We start from the raw sequence: 22527 nt of genomic DNA on the forward strand, positions 1-22527 counted from the left end.
CAGGGATAGGAATTATAGGAATCCCTGTCTTAGAATGAGGTACATGCAAATATATTCAGCAGTTTGTTTTGTTTAGATTTTTGGCAAATTGCCGAAGGGCCAGCAAGAAACTGTTTTCTCTCGACCAGTTTATAGAAGGGAACAGCAGCAGAAACAAAGCAAAAGTACCTGTTGTCACTGGATTCATCATGGACTGCTACTGAAGCTGACCTTCTCACTGGGCAGATGATTTATCTTTCACACCTCGATCTCCCTCTGTTAGCTCCGATGATCCATCTGGGATCCCCACACAACAGGTCTTCTTGCAATGAGATGAATGGATCCACATCAGTAGTCCTGCACAGCGAACAACGGTCAGGGTCGTCAGGAGGACCTGGAAAGGACCCTTCCACCTCTGGCTGAGACTGTTCTTCCTCTGGAAAATTTTTTTATGTAGACCCAATTAGCCGGTTGTAGTTGATGACAGGGTTGGTCAGGAGGCTTTGGTAACGCTGCTTTTACTGTTTGATGATATTGCTGCAAAATGTTGAGGAGTTTCCTACAATAACAAATCATAGCATCATCTGACAAAGTTAAATTGGCACTTCCCACTGGAGGGGTAGCTGGAAGGGCCATGGGTCTCCCCATTAATATTTCATATGGACTCAACTTCCTGGTTGCGTTTAGTGAGGCCCTCATACTCATTAATGCTGAAGGAAGGGCTTTGGGCCACTTTAAATGGGTTTCAGCACAAATCTTCGAAATTTTATTTTTAAGGTTCCTGTTCACCCTTTATGGTTGGGGCAGTGAAGACTCAACTTAGTATTAAAAACTTTACATAGTCCCTTAAGCAATGCATTATTAAAATGTGTTCTCTGGTCGCTATTAATAGAACATGGTATACCAAATCTCGGTATAAAGTCGTACAAAAACTTTTTGACAACTGTGACTGCACCTGCTTTCTGACATGGGTAAGCTTTCATCCATGCAGAGAACATAGAGACCATAACCAAGATAAAATGAAAATGATTAATCTTAGGTATCTAGATGAAGTCCAGCTGTATGTTAACAAAAGGTCCCCAAGGTGGAGGTAAACATGCAGACTTACTGCTGGCATGTTTACTTACATTATATTTTAATCATACACTACAATTTCATACATACTGAAGTATAAAAGAGGGGACATGATGGGCATACCAACTTCAGGTAATTTGATTAAATAAAGCTGTCTTTACCAAACCAGGAAAAGCCGAAAGACAAACAACAACAACAACCTGTACGGGCCGGTAGATTATATGCCCTTACCAGGTAAGGTAGCAAAGAGGCAGGCGCCACCAGTCAGCTGTCCAGATGTCGCCATATGCCATCAGAGGATTTTCTACATCCATCCTTGAGCCACCTCAGAACTTCTCCCTGTGATGCTTCAGCTTGAAAGGCTGACAACTTTTTAAAATTAAACACATCTTTACTGTTGGAGTTTGTCATAGTTAACATGCACAGATCTTTACAACAGTCTTCTACTGCCTGTTTAGCAGCTTGGTCTGCCAAATTATTGCCCTTTGTTACAGCGTCTATTCCCTTTTGATGGGCACAACATTTGATTACAGACAGCTTTTTAGCTAACAAAAGTGCATCTAACAATGATTTTATCTAGTCTGAATTTTTAATTTGATTTCCTGAAGAGGTTAAAAACCCTCTCTCTCTCCAAAGTTGCCCAAAGCCATGTATCATCCCGAAAGCATAATGGCTGTCTGTAAAAATATTGGCCACCTTGTCTTTGGCTAACTCACAGGCTTTTTGCAAAGCCCCTAACTCAGCTATTTGAGCAGAGTGAACACCCTCTAATCTTTGTTGCAACAATAGTTTCCTCAGTGCAGACTGCTATTCCTGAGATCAACTTTCCTGTTTGATCTCTTCAACAGGAACCATCCACAAACAAATGCATGTCAGCATTGGGTATAGGAGTGTCCTTTAAGTCCTCCCTAGGAGAATGTAAATAGTTACACACACACAATCATGCTCTTCACCATCCTCAGCAGTAGGCAACAGAGATGCTGGATTTAGAACAGGACAGCAGATCAGAGAACCAGATGGATCAGAAAGAAGTGTAAGTTCATATCTAGTTAGACATGCAGTCAAGAAGAGATGAGTTTTATTTTAAGTAATAAAGATGATTCAGAGTGATGGATAGCTACTGTAAGATCCTACTCTGAGATATTAAATGACCAAGATAACGTACCTGAGATAACCATAGCTGTAATTTTTTTGTTGACACTTTGTGTCCTTTTTTTGCAAGGATAGTCAGAAGATGCAAGGTATTTCCTGCAAGGATAGTCAGAAGATGCAAGATATTCTGTTAGCACCAAATTCCTTTCAGCAGTGTTATCAGTAAATCATTTACATATTGTACTAAGACAGACCCACCCGGAAATATCACATTCTCCAAATCTTTTGCAGAATTTGAGAAAATAATGAAGAAGATTCAGTATATCCTTGTGACAACAGTGTCCAGGTATATTGCTGTCCCTGATAAGTAAAAGCAAACATAAACTGACTGTCAGTGTGAATTGGTATAGAAAAGAATGCTGAACATAAATCTATCACAGAAAAGTAATTAGCTGTAGGTGGTATGGAACTCAGTACTGTTGCTGGATTTGGAGCAACAGGAAAAGTAGGTAGTACTGCATTACTTACAGCCCTTAAGTGTTGTACAAAGTATCCATTCCTGGCTTTTTCACTGGAAAAATAGGAGTATTACAAGGGCTTTTAGCTAGTATTATTATTCCTTGATGTATTAGAGACTGAATTACAGGTTTGATTCCCTGTTCTGCTTCTGGCTTTAGTGGATATTGTGGAACTCTGGGGAGAGGTTTTGATGGATTTCATTTTATTTTTACTGGTTTTGCTGTTTTCAGTATATATACTTCATTTGCATGCTTAGCCCACAAGTTGTCAGGTACCTGCTGTAGTAACTCTTTATTTGCCTGTATGCTTCCAGCAGGCTGTTCTTCAGCTTATGCTAAAACTGCCAATACTTCCCCCTCTGATTCTGTTGGAACATTTTGATACACCCCTTCTGGGGTACAGTAAATAGTACAACCCAGCTTACATAACACATCTCTTCCTATTATGTTTACTGGTGCAGTAGTACTCAAAAGAAAAGAATGCTTTTCTTCATTCTGACCTAACGAAATGGGGATGGGTTCTGATACAGGATAAGTAACAGTAGCAGTTGTTACACCAACTGCCTTTACTTTGTTTTTATACTGGTATTTAACTGTCTAAAGTAACTTTTAATACAGACCTAGTGTTGCCAGTTTTACCAAAAATAGAATTGGCTTTGCATTTATTTTTACTTTAACATAGGGATATAGGGTCTTTTAGTGGTAGCAAAGGGATTAAGATTTATTTTTGTTTTATCACCCTGCCATAGTCAGTACTGTGATTTGCAGCACTTAGTATGGACTTTAAGTCTTTTTCCTGCCAGTCTATAAGCACTTGTTTCTTTTGAGTTTTGTACAGGGTTTGCAAACCCTGCATAAAGGCAGCTGCAATAGCTGGTTTAGCTTGTTCATTTGGATCTGGCATTTCTAAATGTTTAGCAAACAAATAATCTGCAGGGGCTTTCTCTTTATTTTGCCTACATGCCTGACACACTTGTGTAATTTACCAGTACTATCCTTTTATTTATTAGTGCATTTCCTGTGGGAATAAAATTTATTTTAGCCTTTTTAAGTAACTGTTTTTATTTCATTGGAGTAAGGTTGTAATAGTTGTTTTTTTGATTCCTCCTTAAACCTTTATGGATGTTTTTTTTTAGTTCTTTCAGTTAGAAAACATTTAGACATAGTATGCAAATCAGCATTAGCCCCCCCCATTTTTTTAAAGGTGCCAAAAAAATCTTCTGCAGAGGCAATAGCCTGTTGTCCTACCCTATCAAGTGAGCGCTTGTGATGAGCCACATGAGTGTCAAACACTAGTGCTACTGTTGGAAAGGTAGACGCTTATTGAGAATGACAGGAAGAAGAAGAAAGGAAAACCTTTTTGATTGCAGACGCCTGTTTTAAAGATAAGAAGTGAACAGGAGAACTAAGTTGAGATGTAACAGTACCAAGCTGACCTTGTGTTCAAAAATGCAGAGGTCTGAGAAACCGCAGATTATTATCCTCTTTAAAAGTCTCTGCTTTTTTTTTTTCCAAACCTGCCAAAACAGGATAAAGGGATGCCTTTTTACTGGTCTGTACTGCTTTCTTAACATCTTTTACTTGCTGCAACAGTTGTTTATTAGCATTCTGTAACCCCTTTAATGCTGACTCTTTTTCCCTTTCAAGAGCTTTGGTATACCAAGAATAAAATACTGACATTTGTTACTCACTCACTTTGCTTTGGTTTTTCTTCTAAAATGCCTTTCAATGTCAGCAATTTAGTCTTATCATAAGTTCCATTTAATGGAAATACCCCACCAGCACAATTCTTAGTAAGCTGAAACCAGTCATACAGATATTTATAACTTTCCTTCCCATAATTAAAATACATAAAATATGCAGGTGTTCCCTTTTCAGGGATTAGATCTTGCTTGCTTATCTTTGCTCCCATTTTTCTTATTTTATAAATCAGTAATAATAAAAATGTTAGGCTTACCTTACAACTCCTGGATTCTGGCAATTCCCGCAGACAGAAAATAGTTGTAGTAATCCTCACACCATACAGGGAGGGAAGGGTAGGAAGTCTGTCACCATGCAGCAACAGAGCAGAGGTTTTGATCAGCCTTTTTCCACAGCACCCCCTTGCTTTTGTCCCTGCACAAGCTCAAAAGTTACAGCTCCAGCATTGTGGTTGGGATAATGGGGTAGATAGGTACTGTGTCCAGAACTGACCACTCTTTTGGACCCCCTGAGGGTACTTTCACACAATCATACTGTTAAGTCCCAGCATGCTTTTGGGCTCATGAATTTATTTTAACAACGCATACCTCTACGTCCTATCATGCGGTAGGCTCATGAATTTGTTTTAACAGCATATAGTCTACATCCCAATCATGCTATGGGCTCATGAACTTGTTGTATAGTCTTCGTCCCTGGCCCAGCAATCAAGGAGCCTCAATCCTCACCACTAACACCAGAGAGGGCGTGTCATATATGCGGAAAGGATAACAAATACACACAGTAAAGTGCAATTTCCCTTAATAGCACACAGAGATCACAGTCAGTCTGGGGCTGGTCACTCCCTTCCCTTGCTCTCCAGGTCCCCAATAAGACTCCCCACTGGCACAGCTATAGGGTCCAGATCTCAGCCTAGAGGGCAAGCTAAAACCTCTAGCACCCTCTCTGTCCAGCCAGTGCTTTGTGTCCCTGCCTAAGTAGTTGACACACACACACTTTGAGAAGAGTTTATACAACCACACAGACACTCCTGGGGAAGGCTGACACAGGTTTTCCAGCTGTGCCCCTTTTCCCCAGACTATACATTAGTACAAGCTGCCACCACCCACTAATAATTATCAGCTACTTAATGGCCCTTAAAAGGGTGTCCAATTATTACTGTGCAATATTATTATCCAATTGGTAAGTGTGACTAAACAGTCAAAGCTTATTTGGAGTGACTTGGACAGTAAACTCTATAAATATGCAATGTACTCTAGAGCTTAAATTATCTCTACACAAACCAGCCATAGTTAAAAGGTTTTAAAATAGTTAATAATAAATAATTAAAACCACAAGACAATACTTTCTACTACACAGACAGTGCTAGTCAAGAGTTCAGAGATCACACAGAAATGCTTAAAATAAATCAGTAGTACAGTTCTGACATCACAGAAAAACACTTAGTCTAATCTTTCTAGTCCCTAGCTATTTCTAAAAGAAAACACAAATCTAAGATAACTTACTTATAGAGCAAGACAGTGCTGTGAGTTGGATGATCAAGACAAAAATGCTTAATGCCTTCTGATTCTCTCTGTTTAAATTGAAATTGCAGTTCTGATAAACATTACATCATTCTTTTACTTTCCTGGAGTTCCCAGGCCAACAGAAACTGCATTCTTTTGTTATATTGCAGCTGCAGGAAACTACATCAATAAAAGATATTCCATATGTAAACTCTAGTAATGATTCCTTAAGTTAAAACAATAGGCAGGATGCCTTCATCTAGCCCGGCCGGAGCCAAATTGTTAACATCAAGGATAGTCATGAAATAATTTGAACTTCAAAGGACAAAACTTCAAAGGACAAACAAGAAATGCTTGTCTTAGCTTTCTTTACAGCAGTGGGCAATGTTGTTACATTGTTTTAAGTTCACATTTCACAGCATATTCTTTCATTTAAGAAAACAAGTCTGCAGTTCAACATTCATATTTACAAATGATAGAATTATGTATAAAATCCTATCTGACTAGGCTGGCAGCCTTCACATTCCCCCCCCCCCCCAGAGAACTCAAGCTAGTTTTTCAAGTGACCCTTGAGAAACACTGCTTGAGAAGGTTAGGTCTATCTGAGTGTACTTCACCCCATTCCCTGTCTTGAGAGCCCATCTGCATTGGCATTGCTACTCCCACTGCGGTGCTGCACTGACATATATGCTTGCAACCCTAGGCTCCATTTTAGCAACTTGGCATTTTGCTGGCTGGCTCTGTTTAACCATGTTAGGGGGTTGTGATCTGTCATAATGGTGAATTTCCTTCCATACAGATAAGGCTGAAGTTTCTGCAATGCCCACACTATGGCTAGACATTCCTTTTCTACAGCTGCATAGCATTCCTCCCTGGGTTGGAGCCTACAACTGAGATAAACCGCTGGGTGCTCTTCTCCCTCTGAAGAAATCCAGCTAAATACAGCCCCCACCCCATGGTTTGAAGCATCCACCTGCACAACAAATTCTTTGCTGTAATCTGGACTGGCTAACACAGGGGGTCCTCACAAAGCTTCTTTAAGCTCCTGGAATGCCTGCTCACATGCTGGGGTCCACACAACCTTGTCTGCCCTGTTCTTCCTTGTCAGGTCTGTGAGGGGAGTACCCATGGTACTATAACTGGGGATGAAGTTTCTGTATTACCCTGCTGTCCCTAAAAATACCCTCACCTTCTTTTTATTAACAGGTGCAGGCCATGCCTGAATGGCTTCCACCTTGGCAGGTTCTGGCCTTATCTTACCATTCCACACTTTATGACCTAGGTAGGAGACCTCTGCCATACCCACCTGACATTTGCTCAGCTTAATGGTCAACCCTGCCCTCTGTAGTCTGCCCAGCACCTCCCTGACATGCTGAAGGTGCTCTGGCCAGGAATGGCTGTAGATGGCAATATCATCTAGTTAAGCAAGGGCAAACTCTCCTGCTCCTAGGATACAATCTACCAACCTTTGGAAAGTTGCTGGGGCATTCTTCATCCCAATGGGCATCTTTTTGAAGGAGCATTTCTCCCCGGGCCTCCGCTGAAAACAGGCTCTGTGGAACCTAGTCAGACTTTCCCAGTCAACAAATGATAAATAAATAAAAAATAAATCATACAAGCCAAAAGGAGTCACAAAGGCTGACTTCTCGCTAGCACTGGCAGTCAAGGGCACCTGCCAGTAACCCTTGGTAAGATCAATGGTTGTAAGATACTTAGCCCCACCCAGCTGCTCTAGGGCCTCATCTGTCCTAGGCATGGGGTAAGCATCTGACTCTGTGTGACTATTTAATTTCCTGTAGTCCACACAGAAATTGGTGCTAACATCCTTCTTTGGCACCAGCACCACTGGGGAGGCCCAGGGACTGTTGGACTCTTGAATCACCCCTAGTTCCAACATCTCCTGTACCTCTTCCCTCAGAGTCTGTCTATAAGGGGCCTGCCTAATAGGCCTTTGGGGTCCTGTATCCACCTGGTGCTGCACTAGGTGGGTGCACTCTGGTTTCCCAGTGAACATGTCCCCAAATTCCTGCAACACTGCTCAGATTTCTTGAACCTGGGTAGGAGATAGCTGCTGGGACATTGTTACCCCTTCCACTGAGGTGTCAGCCTGAGTCTCACTGAGGAGATCAGTCCCCAGATCTCCCTCAGACTCCTCCTGCAATCCACTGCAAATGCTCAGCACAAGGGCCTCCCTATCATGGTAAGGTTTCATCATGTTAGCATGGTACAATATATGCCCCTGCCATCTGCCTAGCAGTTCCACCATGTAGTTAACATCACTTACCTTTCTTACCACCTTGTAGGGTCCCTCCCAAGCTGCTTGCAGCTTGTTGTGTCTGTCAGGAATGAGAACCATTACCTGCTGCCCCACGGCATACTCTCTAGCTTGAGCATTCCTGTCACACTACACCATTTTCTGTTGTTGGGCTTCTGCCAGGTTCTCCTGGGCCAAGCCCATGAGTTCCCTGGGCCTTGTTCTGAGGTTTAGGACATATGCCACAACAGACTCCTTGTGAGACTCGCACTCACCTTCCCTTTCATCTCAAATTAAATCTAGAGGTTCCCTCACCCTATGCCCACACAGCAACTCAAAGGGTGAAAAACCTGTGGATTCCTGGGGAACCTCTCTGTAAGCAAACAACAGATGGGGTAAATATTTGTTCCACTCCCTCTTAAACTGATCTACAAATGCCCGTAGCATGGACTTGATTGTAGAGTTTAACCTCTCAACAAGACCATTAGTCTGGGGATGGTAGGTGGTGGTCTTCATGTGCTTCACCCCACAGGAATTCCACAGACAAGCCAGCAGGTCTGACATGATATTGGCACCTCTGTCAGTCAGTATTTCTTTTGGGAAACCTACTCTGCTGAAAATCTCTAACAAAGCATTTGCCACCTTCTTCGCCTCAATGGAGGAGAAAGTCACCACCTCAGGGTATCGTGTAGCATAATCCACTACCACTAGGATATACTTTTTCCCTGTGGAACTTGGGGTACTCAGAGAACCCACAATATCCATAGCTACCCTCTGAAATGGCTCGTCAATCACAGGCAAAGGCATCAAAGGAGCTCTCACCTTGTCTCCTGCCTTGCCAACCTTTTGGCACTGTTCACAGGTCTTGCAGTACCCTGTTACATCTCTGGAAATTCCAGGCATATAGAAGTTGTGCATAATATGCCCCTTTGTAAGTTTTATGCCCATATGACCTGCAAAGGAAATATCATGGGCTATGGCTAGAAGCACCAAATGGTAGGCTCTAGGCACTACCAACTGCTGTACTCTCTCACCTTCTAGCCCTCCCTCAGGGGTCCACTCTCTCTATAGTAACCCTTTGTCCCAGTATACAGATTCTCCCTTCCCTTGAGAATAAGGTGCCTCCCTAGCTACCTGCCTCAGGCCTTGCAATGTAGGGTCTGAGAGCTGAGCCTGTCTCAACTCTCTCCTTGTAACCCTTCCTAGCTCCCCTTCCACAGGAAGTCTGGCATCCTCTGACAGTGGTGCCTCACTGTCAGTCTGGGTACTACTACTCACCTCTACCTTTGCAGTCATTCTGTCCAAGGGACCATCAGTACCCACCAGCAACTGTGGCTCACCTTCAGTCTCACTGCTAGAGAGTAGCTCCCTCCTTGAAGTAACCACATCACCAGTCCTGGATGCAAATATGCAGTCTGTCTGGGTCTCCCCCAGGCTACCAGACCCACATGCTTGTCTCCTAGCCTGACTGTGCGCAACTGCATAAACACATGGTACTGCCTCATCCAAATTCTTCCCTCTCAGGACATCTTCTGGATGGTACTTTAGTACCCCTGTTGTCTCAAAACAACCTACTTTTGGCATTTTGTCTTTCCCACTTACTGACTCCCTCACCTTTTGTTCCCCACCTTGCCTCCGTGGACACCTGTATGCCACATGGCCCCAGGGGTTGCATTCAAAACATTTAACCCTAGCTCCTGAATGTGTACCTGGACTAGTGGCTGTAGTTCAACATTCATATTTACAAATGATAGAATTATGAATAAAATCCTATCTGGCTAGGCTGGCAGCCTTTACAGTCCCAATTATGCAGTGGGCTCATGAACTTGTTTTAACTTTACAGTCTGTGTCCCAATCATGCGGAGGGCTCATTACCTTGTTTTAACTTTATTTTTAGCTTTTAACTTTTTCTTTTCTTTCTCTTATACATTCATACATTGACAGAATAAAAACATCTCTCATTAACTTTTCAATCCTTACCTTTCAATCCTGAGGGTACTGCCCTCGACACAAGGCACCTCCTTGTGTTAATTTGTATTTTACGGTATGTGCACATACATTTACTATACTCATTTACTGTGGGGTCCTCCCACTATTACTTGTATATCTTACAACCATTCAGTCAAACAAAAACACAGTTGTACTTATACTACAAACACAGTTATGCACTTACATTTGATAAAATTGTCAAAAAAAAAAAAAGAAGAAAAAAAACACAAACCAACCTTTTTCCCCTTACAAAACAATTTCCCTGCCAAGGCTAGTATGTTTGCACACCCTGAATAGCTGCACATCTGAGTGTCTGACTATTCCATACAAAGCAGTGTGGAATTCACAGAAAATCTGTGATGGGCCCTATTCCAGAACTGCCCTGTAGCAATACCAAGGTTCAGATCCAGAGAACGGCACCAAATGGTTATAGTCATAAATAAATAACATTAAGAATTTACCCTATATGCCTTTAGTCAGGAACAACACTTCAGGATGTGCAAACAGAAATTTTATTTTTACTGCGCTGGGAGACGGTCTTCATAGCAGATGTCAAAATAGCCTCTCTGAACAGAGACAAACTACATTTTTTATACATTTTTCTTATCAAACCTAGTCATGCACTTTCATTACATCACAATGACTGTGTCCTATAGAAAACTTTGCAAATGTCCTCATCCCTTGTGATTTTCACCTCAGACTTCACGTGAACACCTTCCTATACATGATTTACCTGCTTCCAAGGGGTCTTGTTTCTGACCTTGGATTTTTCAAACCTACCCTAGCAACAACGCAGACCTAGCCTGGAGGAATCAGGCTAACAAATTCCTTTTTTTGTGATAACTACATGCCTCACTTCATGAAACACCTACTCTTCTCTCTTATTACATACTAAACGAATACAGTTTAAAAGACAGCAACACTGTGGCTTATGAAGCTGTATTTTTCCCAGACCTGCATACAAATTATATTTGCTTTTTAACAATCATATTATAGCATCATTAATAAACTGAAATTAATATACATTTTAATAAGCTGGTCTTGTCCCATAACACCAGACAGACTCATAGGATCATAGGAGGTTACTAGGCTAATGCCCCTGGAGCCCTTACAAGCCTAGCCAAGAGTTTATCCCCAAAAAAGAAACCTCAGTCAGCACCTTTCACCCCTGTCAATGAGGGACAAAGGTGGAACCCCTGGGACAAATATGTGGCTTCCCATCCATTCATAAAGGTTGCTCTTGAAGAGGGTCAGCAAGGTACTCTGTTTGACATGTATGGGAAGTCTATTCCAGAGATGGGGCAGACTGTGAGAGACAAACCAATCCAGACCTTACTCAAGATTCCTTTTAGTGCCAAAGAAAACAGGGGACTGGAGAATGATTTTGGATCTCAGCAACTTGAAAAAAAAAATCAGTTCAACATACAAAGTTTTGGATGGTCACGGTTCAGTCCAATCTGCCCTTCTTGTGCAAGGACAACTGGATGTGCTTGATAGACATTCAGTATGCAATCTATCACATAAAAATGAACAGACCATCCAGAAGGTACCTATGCTTCTGGCTGGGAGCCAATGGTCTATTATTTACCAACATGTTGGCCCAAATAAGAATCACTCAGGCATGCAAGTGATACCGTTGGTGGTGGATCTGATCAGATCAGATTCTACAAGGCCATCCCTTCATTCTCCCTCAACCCAAGGCCATAGTGACTATGGACATATCCTAGGTTGGGTGGGGGGTACTTGGTCTCCCAAAGAGGCCAGCACACATACCAATGTCCTGGAAATGACAGCGGTGCTCTTAGCATTGCAGGCCTTTCAAGACTCTCTCCTTTTCAGGACAATTGTTCAGACAGACGGTATGTCAGTAGTTTGATACATCAACAAGCAAGGAGGTACCAGGTCTTACTCCTTGTGTTGAGAAGCCCTCAGAGTGTGGCAGTGGGCAATCTCATCCAACCATTTTCTGATAGCAATGCACATTCCAGGGAGTTCCAGTCTGATAGACATATTGAGCAGGTCCATTCTATTACCTCATGGGTGACCTCTCAACATGAAGATAGTAGAAATTATTTTTCACCAATGGGGCTGGCTTGCTGCAATCTCTTTGCATCTCCAAAGAACCAGTACAGCAGCTTCTTTGCCGTAATTCCTCCACTAGGGGAATGACTAAGAGAGACACTCTACTACACAACTGGCCCCCAAGTCTCCTCTATGCATTTCCTCTAACTCCCTTGATCCCCAGATTTCTGCAGAAAGCTTTCTGGTTGAAGAGCAAAGGCATCCTCGTTGCACCTTAATGGCCTTGACAGGTTTGGTTCCCCTTTCCTTGGCCTCACCTAATTTACCCACCTTGGATTCTGGATCTGATTCCAGGCCTGCTCTCTCTCTCACCCAACAGGCATGATTCCCCCAAATATCTCAAACATAAAGGTGACAGAGTGGTTTCTCCACTTCCTTTAACAGCCAGACAACCCATGTACTCGTCCCTTATCCATCATATACTTTTACCATTCTATAAAGCTTTACAAGAAAAAATTACAGAAGTAAATGGAAGAGGTTTATTTTTTGGGGCTTTTCAGAAACATATTGTCCCCTTTTCAGCCCCTGTAGAAAGTGTACTTGTGTTTTTAGCAACAATTTTCAATGAAAGAGCTAGCTCCTCTACCATTTGAGTTCAGTTAGCAGCCATCTCTAATTTTCACATTGAATTTGAGAACTCCAACCTGGCCTCATCTAAACTTTGTAAGGCCTTTTTGAGAGGTACCTTTCTTTTGAGACCTCCTTATGAAGATGCAGCTCCTGCATGGGACTTAAATTTGGTGCTGCAGGCCTTGATTCATTCCCTCTTTGAACCAGCAGCAAAATGTGATCTTAAGTTTCTGATCTGGAAGACTATCTTTCTGGTGGCTGTCAACTCTGCTAGAAGGATTTCAGAATGTCAAGCATTGTCTTCTAAATCTACCTACTTGATTTTTTGTAGGGTAGAGTAACACTACAGACCAATGGACAACACAAATGGAACATTATGGTGAGTACATAACTTCTTTTTTTTTTTTTTGTACACCTTTCTTTAGAGCTTATTTGGAGTTTGTTATATTGTATACCTACTCTTTCTTGGACCTTTTCTTCCTTGGCCTTCCCTGAAAATGGGCATAGTACCCAGTCAGACTTATCTGTTAAAAAAGCAAATAAATAGATAATTTCCATCATGTTATTTGCTATTACATTATATATAGGTTCATAGGTTCATAGGTTGGTACTAGGCTATCGGCCCTAGGGCCTATGCAAGCCTAGCCATAACAATTCCCTGGATATTTCTTCCCACAATATTTACTTCTCCAGGCCCCTGTCTAGCAGGGCGACTGACATGATCCCCAGGGTGAATTTCCAATCTCCCATTCAATCATCAAGGTTCCTTTTGAAGAGGGTCAATGAGGCGCTCTGCTTGATATGTATGGGCAGTCTATTCCAGAGTATGGGGAGTCTCTGGGTCAGGAACCTATCCCTCCAGCATGTTTTGTTCATTGTGATGGCAAGGTTTAGATCCCTGGAGCGTGTGGCTCTGAGGGATTGGGATTTCTTTAAGTGGAGCATGTCCAACAGCTCAGGGTTTGACATGGCCTTATATGTTAAGCAGAGATCACCTCTGAGTAGATGATATACCACAGAGTATAGCTGGAGATTTTTTAGACGATCAGTATATGGCATCTGCTTTAGGCCTGTGATTCTTTTAGTGAGGTATTTCTGTGGCCTTTCCAGCTGTTGCAGATGTCTTGTGAGGTACATACCAAATGGGGCATTATACTCTATAATGGGTCTAATGAGGGATGAGTACAGTGGGACAATGACCTCCTTTTTTCTGGATGAAAAGCCCTTAGTGATGAGGTGTGCCACATAGAAGGATTTCCTGACTGTTGTGGCAATGTGGTTATCGAAAGTGAGACCACTGTCCACCTGTGTCCCTAAGTCTCTCATCACACTTTCGATGTTTAGTGTCCTGCCACCTATGTGATAATTCATGGGTACATGTTTTTTTCCACAGGGGATAACTATACATTTCTTGGTATTAAGCTTGAGCCCATGGCTCTGGCACCAGGCATCTGTTTCTGTAAGGCCCTTTTCTAGGACATCCACATCATTTGGGGATTCAATAATGGCTCCCAGTTTGCAGTCATCTGCAAACTTTGTTAGCTAGAGTCCCTTAGTGTTGGCCTGTACTTCAGAGAAGTAGATGCCAAACAAGAGTGGTCCCAGGACTGAACCTTGAGGTACTCCACTTGTCACTTGTCTGGAGCTGGATTTGGAGTCGGCTACTTTTACTGTCTGGGTTCTGTCAGTAAGCCAGTTAGCAACCCATCGAGTGACGTGGGGATTTATGCCCAGCTTAGTAAGTTTATCTATGATTCCAGAGTGTTGGATGGTGTCAAAGGCCTTGGCGAGGTCCAGATAGGCTGTGTGGACTGCCTTACCCTCATCCACAGCTCTGGAGACTGATTTGAAGAAGTCAATCAGATTCAGGAGACAAGATTGGCCCTTCCCAAACCCAAACTGGGTGGGGTCCAGTGTTTGAAGGTTGCCAATGTCTTTGTTTATAAGTTCCATGATAATGCATTCCATGCCCTTGGAAATCAGGCTTGTCAGACTGATGGGATGGTAGTTCCCGGGATCCAAGGTGGATCCTCCCTTGTGGAGCAGGATAACTGTAGCTGTGCGCCACTCAGTGGGCACAAAGCCTGAGGTGAGGCTATGATTAAACATGACACTTAGGTGAGGTGCCAGTTCATTTTGTAGTTCATGTAGTACATAGCCTGGGATGTCATCTGGTCCCATGGATGCTGTATTCTTAGCTTTGGAGAGTGCGGTTTCTACTTGTGTGGCCGTGATTATTGGAATTTGGCAATCTTTTGGTATTGAGATGGGCCCTTTAGGGGGTGAGAGGGGGGTGAAGTTGGCACTAAATTGATCTGCCAGGATATTGGCAATATCCTTGGGATCAGTATATTTAATGCCATTCTGTTGTAACTCAGAGCAGATCTGAGCATTGCCATTTAGATTCTTGACATAACTATAGAATGCCTTGTGGTTGTCTTTGGAATCTTTGGCAATTTTATTTTTGTAACTAACTTTTGAGGATTTTATGAGGGATCTCAGCTTCTTACTGAGGCTGGTGAGGGAGTTTTTTACATCCTGGGATTTTCCTCTTTTTTGCAATAGTTTCTTCCTTCTGTTGTATAGTTTGTTTATATCAGGGGACCACCAGATTGGCTTCCTTTTTTTTGGAGAAGAGCATCTTGGTTCTGTTTGGGATGGCACGATTCATGCACGAGTGGATGTGCTCGTACAGTGCCTTAGTGTAGGATTCTGCAGTCGAACTTCCAGATTCTGTCTGCGTGGGTGTTGTGAAGTTTGTCACTTCTGACTTCAGTAGCTTGAAGTTGGCTTTGGAGAAGTTTTTTAAGGAGGTTTCCTTACTGGGGGGTGGGGGTGGGATGTGGATGTCAAGGGTGATTTGCTTATGGTCAGACCTGACCAATGAGGGGGTGACCACTGGTGTGGAGCATCTATCTCCCATGTTGGTAATAACCAGGTCTAGGATATTGGAGCCCCTGGTGGGACAATGGATTAGTTGATCCAGGGCGTTGGAATTTATGAATTCCAAGAACCGTTCGGAAAAGGAGTTGGTACCTGAGTAGTTTTCCCAATTAATGGTAGAGTAGTTTAAATCACCCAGTATTAGGGTGTTTGGTTGTATCTTAATATTTTCCAATATGTTTAGAAAGGTGTAGTGAGAATCTTGGAGCATGGTTGGGGATCTGTAGCAAGCTACAATTTGGATTGCAGTCTTACCTAGTGTTAGTTGGACCTGGAGAATTTCATATGCATTGTGTTGGGCAACTAGCCTGGAGGTGTGAATATGGACACTCCTCCACCTTTAGTGTTTCGGTCTTGGTTTTGTGGCCGAAAAGTGTGGTAAGAATTGTAGCCCGGTATTGCAGGGGTGCTCTCTGGAGCCTTGAACCAGGTCTCAGTCACTGCACAGATATCGATGTTCTCCATTTTTAGGAGTGCCTCGAGAGAGTGCATTTTGAGGTTTAGACTTCTAGCATTGAGTAGTATTACCTTCAGATTTTGCCTGCTTCTATCTGTTACAATGGTGGTTTTATCCTTTGAACCTTGCCTAAAAAAGGCACTATAGGGGTGGCAAGAGCTTTAGCCAGTAACCTGAATCCCATGGGTGACAGGTGCAGACCATCTCTGGCAAAGCATCGTGGTTTGTTGATCATGTCTTCCCAGGCAGACAAATACTAGATCCCCTTTGAATGACACCAGAAGCTTAGCCAATTTTTGAAGTCAATCATTTTGTCCTTGTACTGTGGTATAATTCTGGGCGAAGGCAGGATGCTACTCAGGGCTAGGGTCATACCTGCCTGGGTCACATGATCCAAGAGCTCTTCCATATCTCTTTTTATGTAGTCCAGGGAGGTGCGTCTTAAGTCTTTCACTCCAGCATGGACAATGACAGAGTCGTATTTGTACTTGTTGTGGAGTGATTTGAGTGCATGCGTTATGTGGCGGATCCTGGCACCCGACAGGCAGCTGACTGTAATTTTCTCCTTGTTCAGTCTGGTGAGTGGGACATCAGTGTGCCTGACTATAGAGTCACCTATGACTAAAGTGTTGGGTACATTGTCTTGCCTTAGGGGCTGTTGTTGGGTGGCACACTGGTGTTGTGAGCTATGTGTCACTTTGGTTGTGACTGGTGTTTGTTTATGCTTTCAGCTGGAGGTCCTTGTTGCTTGGGCAGGTTAATGTTAAGGGCCTCCACATATGTGGGTTTAGTGTTGCTATGTGTGGGTGTTGATGGTGTGGGTTTTGAAGGGCTATGAGTTGCTTGAGGTGTGATGCAGGTGTTAACCTTCTCCTCTTGACTGTCTAGCACAATCTTGGCCGGAGAGAGCTTTGCTTCCAGTTTGGCTATGTAAGTGCATCTCTCACAGGTTGTAGTGTTGGGTGGTAGGAGGAGAGGATTGTCTGTGTACATGAGGCAGTTGCCGCATTGCCCCAGTATGCCCAGATTCACCAGGTGGACAGGAGAAATCACCGGAAGCTGACCCTTGGACATGCCTGTTTAGGTGCTTTTATGTAAAGTTTAAGAGCTGTTTTCCCTTACCTTTGCAAGGTACTTTGCAATTATAGGCTGTTTAGTGCCTATGCTTGTATCTGTTTCAGGCTTCCTAGTGCTTTCCAGCAGGTTCTAGAGCAAGTGCTAGTCACAGGGTTCAGATTTTAGTGCTACTACTGAGAAACCAGCTAGTTTTAAGGGAAATTTTGAAGATCAGACTTTCTAGCACCTGGAATAGTTTAACTGTAGCCTCGCAGTGCTGCACGATGTGAAAAATGTGCAAACACACGCGTTTTTAAGCCAGAAAGTTGAAAGGGATAGAAATCAGCCCAAAAGGCTAATAAAATTACAATTTGAGTGCTGGAAACCACTCCTCTAGCGTTAGATAGGCAGTACAATGCCCACCAGTCCCACTGGTAGGCAGTAGGACTTCCCTCTACCAATGCAAGGTCTGGATAGCTCTGAGCACAGAAAATAAAGTCCTGAGACAAGCAAAGCCTGGGATATGTACTCGCTAGAAAAGGTGGGAAACGAGCAAACAAGATAGTATTTTTTTTTTAAACAAACTAAACAATGCAATAATACAGTAAATAAACACAGAAAAGGTTAACACACTTGAGTGTGTAGTCCTAGACAGTAAATGCAATTAAAACTCTACAAAATTAGCAATTTAAAACTTTTTTAAATGAAGCAAGGCAAGTGCACAACTGAAAAACTATTTAAGAGGAAGTAACACAGCAGAATAAGTAGCTAGTCTACAAATACAGAGAAGTCTATATATACAGAAAAGCAGCTAAAACATGCAAACACTTCAGATGCAGTGCAACCTAGAGCACTTGAGTTGTAGCAATATTAAGGCAATTACAGTTATAATAAATGCTCTGAAATATACTCTATATTTCCAAAATGTTTGAGAAGCACAGTCAGAACACAAGGAGATTCAGGCAAAAAAAAAAACATTTTTTTTTTGAAAGGGAAAAAGGAGAAACAGAAGACCTTATCAAATGTTCTCTCTGTATTAGGTTGAATGAGCTAATGACACTAGACTGGGAGGAGTATCCCAGATCAGATTTACAGTAGGGGTGGGCCACTGCAAAGTACAGCAAGACACCAACTGGGAAGGGAGGGTGGGGACAAAAAATAGCCTACAGACAGTAAGCACTAGAGAAAGCCACAAAATTAAAGTTTTTAAAGAGATAAAGATTTGTAAAGATACAGAATGATTTTAACTGCAAACAAATCAGTTACCCGTGCAGATTAGTTAATAGCAATAAAATACACTTAACAACTAAGCAGCAGGCAATAAAATACACTCAAAAACTAAGCAGCAGGCAATAAAAGTGCTATATATAAATTGCTAGAAACAATAATCTGTATAAATAATAAAAAAAACAGGATACTTATATATCTCAGCTAACAGTTGTAGTCAACACCTCTCATCCACTCTGCTCAGTGTGTATAGACAGAAACCCTATCAAAGTTAGGGCTTAAATACCAGAACAACAACTTTTTTTTTTTTTTTTACAAAAACACAAAAGAACCAGCCCCCACTAGCCAGCAGACAATTAACACAATCTAGTCAAGGTAAAGAAAGGCTTCAGCTAAAAACAATAGCCTACAGACAGTAAGCACTAGAGAAAGCCACAAAATGAAAGTTTTTAAACAGGTAAAGATTTGTAAAGATACAGAATGCTTTTAACTGCAAACAAATCAGTTACCTGTGCAGATTAGTTAATAGCAATAAAATACATTAAAAAACTAAGCAGCAGGTAATAAAAGTGCTATATATAAATTGCTAGAAACAATAATCTGTATAAATAATAAAAAAACAGGATACTTATATATCTCAGCTAACAGTTGTAGTCAACACCTCTCATGCAGCCTAAAACACCTAGAGTCTGCCCCTGCAGCTTTCAAGAAGTCAGGTTCTGTCTGTATCAGCCCAGTTTTGTGGTTTGAGGTCCCTAACAGATATCCAGGGGCTGACTCCTCTGTTTTCCTCAATGCAGCAAAGGACCTAAAAGTAGCAACACTTTGCCACTGGACTAAGGATTCTAAAAGCTTAGACAGGGTGATCACCAGATTATTCTGTTCTGTCTTGTTAAGGCTAATAATGATAAACTGTTAAGTTACACATTTCCAATTTCCAGCCTTCCCTAATGAATTGGGCACTGATATAGCCTTTCTGTGAGAGTCTGAACTGAAGCAGGAAGTATTTGTGATTGTAACATCCAGTACGTTTCCACATTGCATCACTGTAGATTTGACTGTGGTGATGCCATGTTAGTGCTGCAGACTATTTAAGAGATCATGCAGTCCATTCGGATGCCTCCTTTAAGGAAGAGAGTTTTGTTTAGCCAGCCTTCACAACAGCTGATAGATGGCCTTTACAGTGAAGGCAGGTCATCACCACTACAGAGGACCTCTAAACTCTCTTCAGTCTATTTTGCCTCTTTTTCCAGATTTAACTATACCCCCAAGAAACTGTATACTTGTAAACTGAGGAAGGCACTGAATTATTACATATTATGCCATCTCTAGTGGCAGCTTAGTGTCCTGAGATGATAACTGCTACTGCTGTACCCATACTGACTGAAGTCAGAGACTGCCCAAAGAGTTGGTTTTGAGTTTACTGTAATTTGGAGAGTCTTTGCCATGGACTAGTATTTTCTAGACATTATCACAGACTGTCACAGCTTATAAATTTTCTTCCTGATATCCACTTTTGGGATTCCTGCCTGCAGAAGCTGGATTTCCAGAGGTGTTCACCCTTCCTCCTTTTGGCACTCTGGACTCCCAGTTAGATGTTAGGATGTGGATGCTGTAATGGGACACCATCTTCAGCTCTTTCTTAACGCAATTTGAACAGCCTTAGCCTCATGTCTAGTCAAACCATTGATTTGGCCTGTGATTTTGCTGACAGCTTGTGTTGATAGGATGTCTGTTTCTGTGAAAGTTAATGACTATATTAGGTGTAAAAAGTAAATTCCTGATAAGAATTTCCATGAGTTGTGACTGTTGTGCTTTGGTGTGGAGTATAGCCCACTCAGTTATCCCCTTTGTATATCCTTTAGTCAACAGATCTTAACGTGCCAGGTGAAATGTCTCCAGGCATACTTTACTTGAAGAGGGTGCATGCCTGGTCCTGGTCCATGGGTATCAACTGACTGTAATTTTGATCTCTTACACATGAAAAATGAGTACTTGTTGATGTGCTCAAGGAAATAAAAAGGAGCGAGTCCAACAATCTGAAGTTGGAGTTAAGGATATTCCCCCTAGGATCTAGAAATGCCAGTGTCAAATTGGTGCCTTTGCAGCTTTGCTTTTCAGTGTCTGTCTGTTACAAAAGTATCTGGCACAACCTCTGCAGACAACTGCCATCAGCCAGATCATCTTTGCTGTTGATACTAAGGCCTCTGGTTAAGACATCTTTATCATTATTAGTAAAGGTAAGCAATTCCTATCCTTTGCATGAGGAGACAAAAGAGACCAGTTTGAGGGTTCAGGAATCTGCCCACAGTCTTCCAAGATAAACCACAAAAGCACGAGTAAAAGCCAAGTATTCCAAATAAAACCCAACATAAACTAAAAGAACACTGTCACAGGGGAAAGTAGTTTTCCAGTTTTATTGACCACTTTCATTTTCTAAGGACTTCATTGGAATGACTGCAACAGGAAATTGAATGTTTAAATGAAAGTAAAAATAAAACCAAGTACCCCAGCTAACCCTGCAATGTTCAGAAACTACTCTAAGGCTAACTTCCTACTATTAAGTGATAATGTGGCAAAATTGGCAAAATATCGAACCCTCATAAACTCTGAGAACACTGCTGCCTATGTGGAACTGTTCACAGAAACCCTATACAAGCATGTTAATAGCTACATAGTGGCAGCTCTGCTTACCAGGAATAAGTGCAGAACTAATTGTAAAAGCAACCCTGGTGGAATCACAACATCAATAGGCTCTATAACAGAAGGAAGAAAATTATGGCAAAAATTAGGTTATGTATTACCCAAAAGGATAAAAGCACTCTCAACCTAAACAAATAACTCAGAGGAAAAATAGTCTACCAAAGCCAAATTTGAGGTAAGTTTGGCCTCACAGGCAAAGGCCAACCACAAGGTATTCTTTAGCTATATCTGCAACCTCAACGGCAATACACAATTGTGTGCAGAGCTTATTGGTAATGGAGCCACCTATACTAAGCCAGAAGATATAGCTAAGACATTTGATATAATACCGCACTCAGGTATTGTTGACAAACTCAAGAGGTTAAGTATAAACCTTTATGTCACCCAGTGAATAGCCAGCTGGCTAACAAAAAACAGCAAATTAGAACTCAGGGGGCCTACCTCTACAAAGAAACCAGTCAGAAGCGGAGTCTGTCAGGGACTGGTCCTCGGACTGCACCTTTTTGGCATTTACTCCTCTGAAGTAGGAACCAATGTCAAGGACCATTAGCTGATCAAATTTGCAGAAGTTTGCAAATTAGGAGCAGTCACAGAATCTCAACCAACACTAATGTTCTCCAGGAATGGCTGACACAGACAGCTTGTGTCAAAGTCATGGACTAACACTAAATGCCAAAAATGCATAATAGTATCCTTCAGGAAGTCATTCACCTCCTGGTAATTATCATATTGTTAACACATCCATAATATTTGACCCAGTAATCAGGGACTTGAGGACACACACAGAGACAGTAACCTAGCATTTGATAATCATGTGTCTACAGTAGTGAGGAAATCATTCAATGCTGTGCAACTTATAAACAAAGGTATGGTATCTAGGTCCAAGGAGGTCATTGTTCCACTGTATTCAGCATTCATCAGACCTATCATTCAGTACAATACCTCAATATCCACAGAGGATCCTCACTAAAAGAATACAGGGCATAAGTAATATGTCCTATGCGTAGTACCTCAAAACCATATCCATTTATTGTGTGTCTTATAGGCTGTTGAGGGGAGATCTTTGCTGGCATACAAGGCAATAGCTGACCACCTTGATGGATATCCTACATATCCACAAAACAAACAGCACCAGAATTACCCATTCTAAAGACTTAAACCTTGCCTGTGATATAAATATGACCGGCTGCAGAGACGCATATGAATCCTAGAGACTACCCCTTTTCTGGAACAGGCTCCCCATCAATGTGAGGTAGAGATTCTCCCTATCCCAAATAAGTGTAACTTAGACAATTGGATGGGGAACAGGAAATTTGTCCCTGGTTTGGTATCCATTTCTAAAAGACGCAGGCAGTCAGTAAATGGTTCATCTCCCTGGCC

This window comes from Protopterus annectens, chromosome 5.part0 (genome assembly GCF_019279795.1).
Source record: "Protopterus annectens isolate FY-2018-M chromosome 5.part0, PAN1.0, whole genome shotgun sequence".
In the NCBI taxonomy this organism is placed as follows: domain Eukaryota; kingdom Metazoa; phylum Chordata; order Ceratodontiformes; family Protopteridae; genus Protopterus; species Protopterus annectens.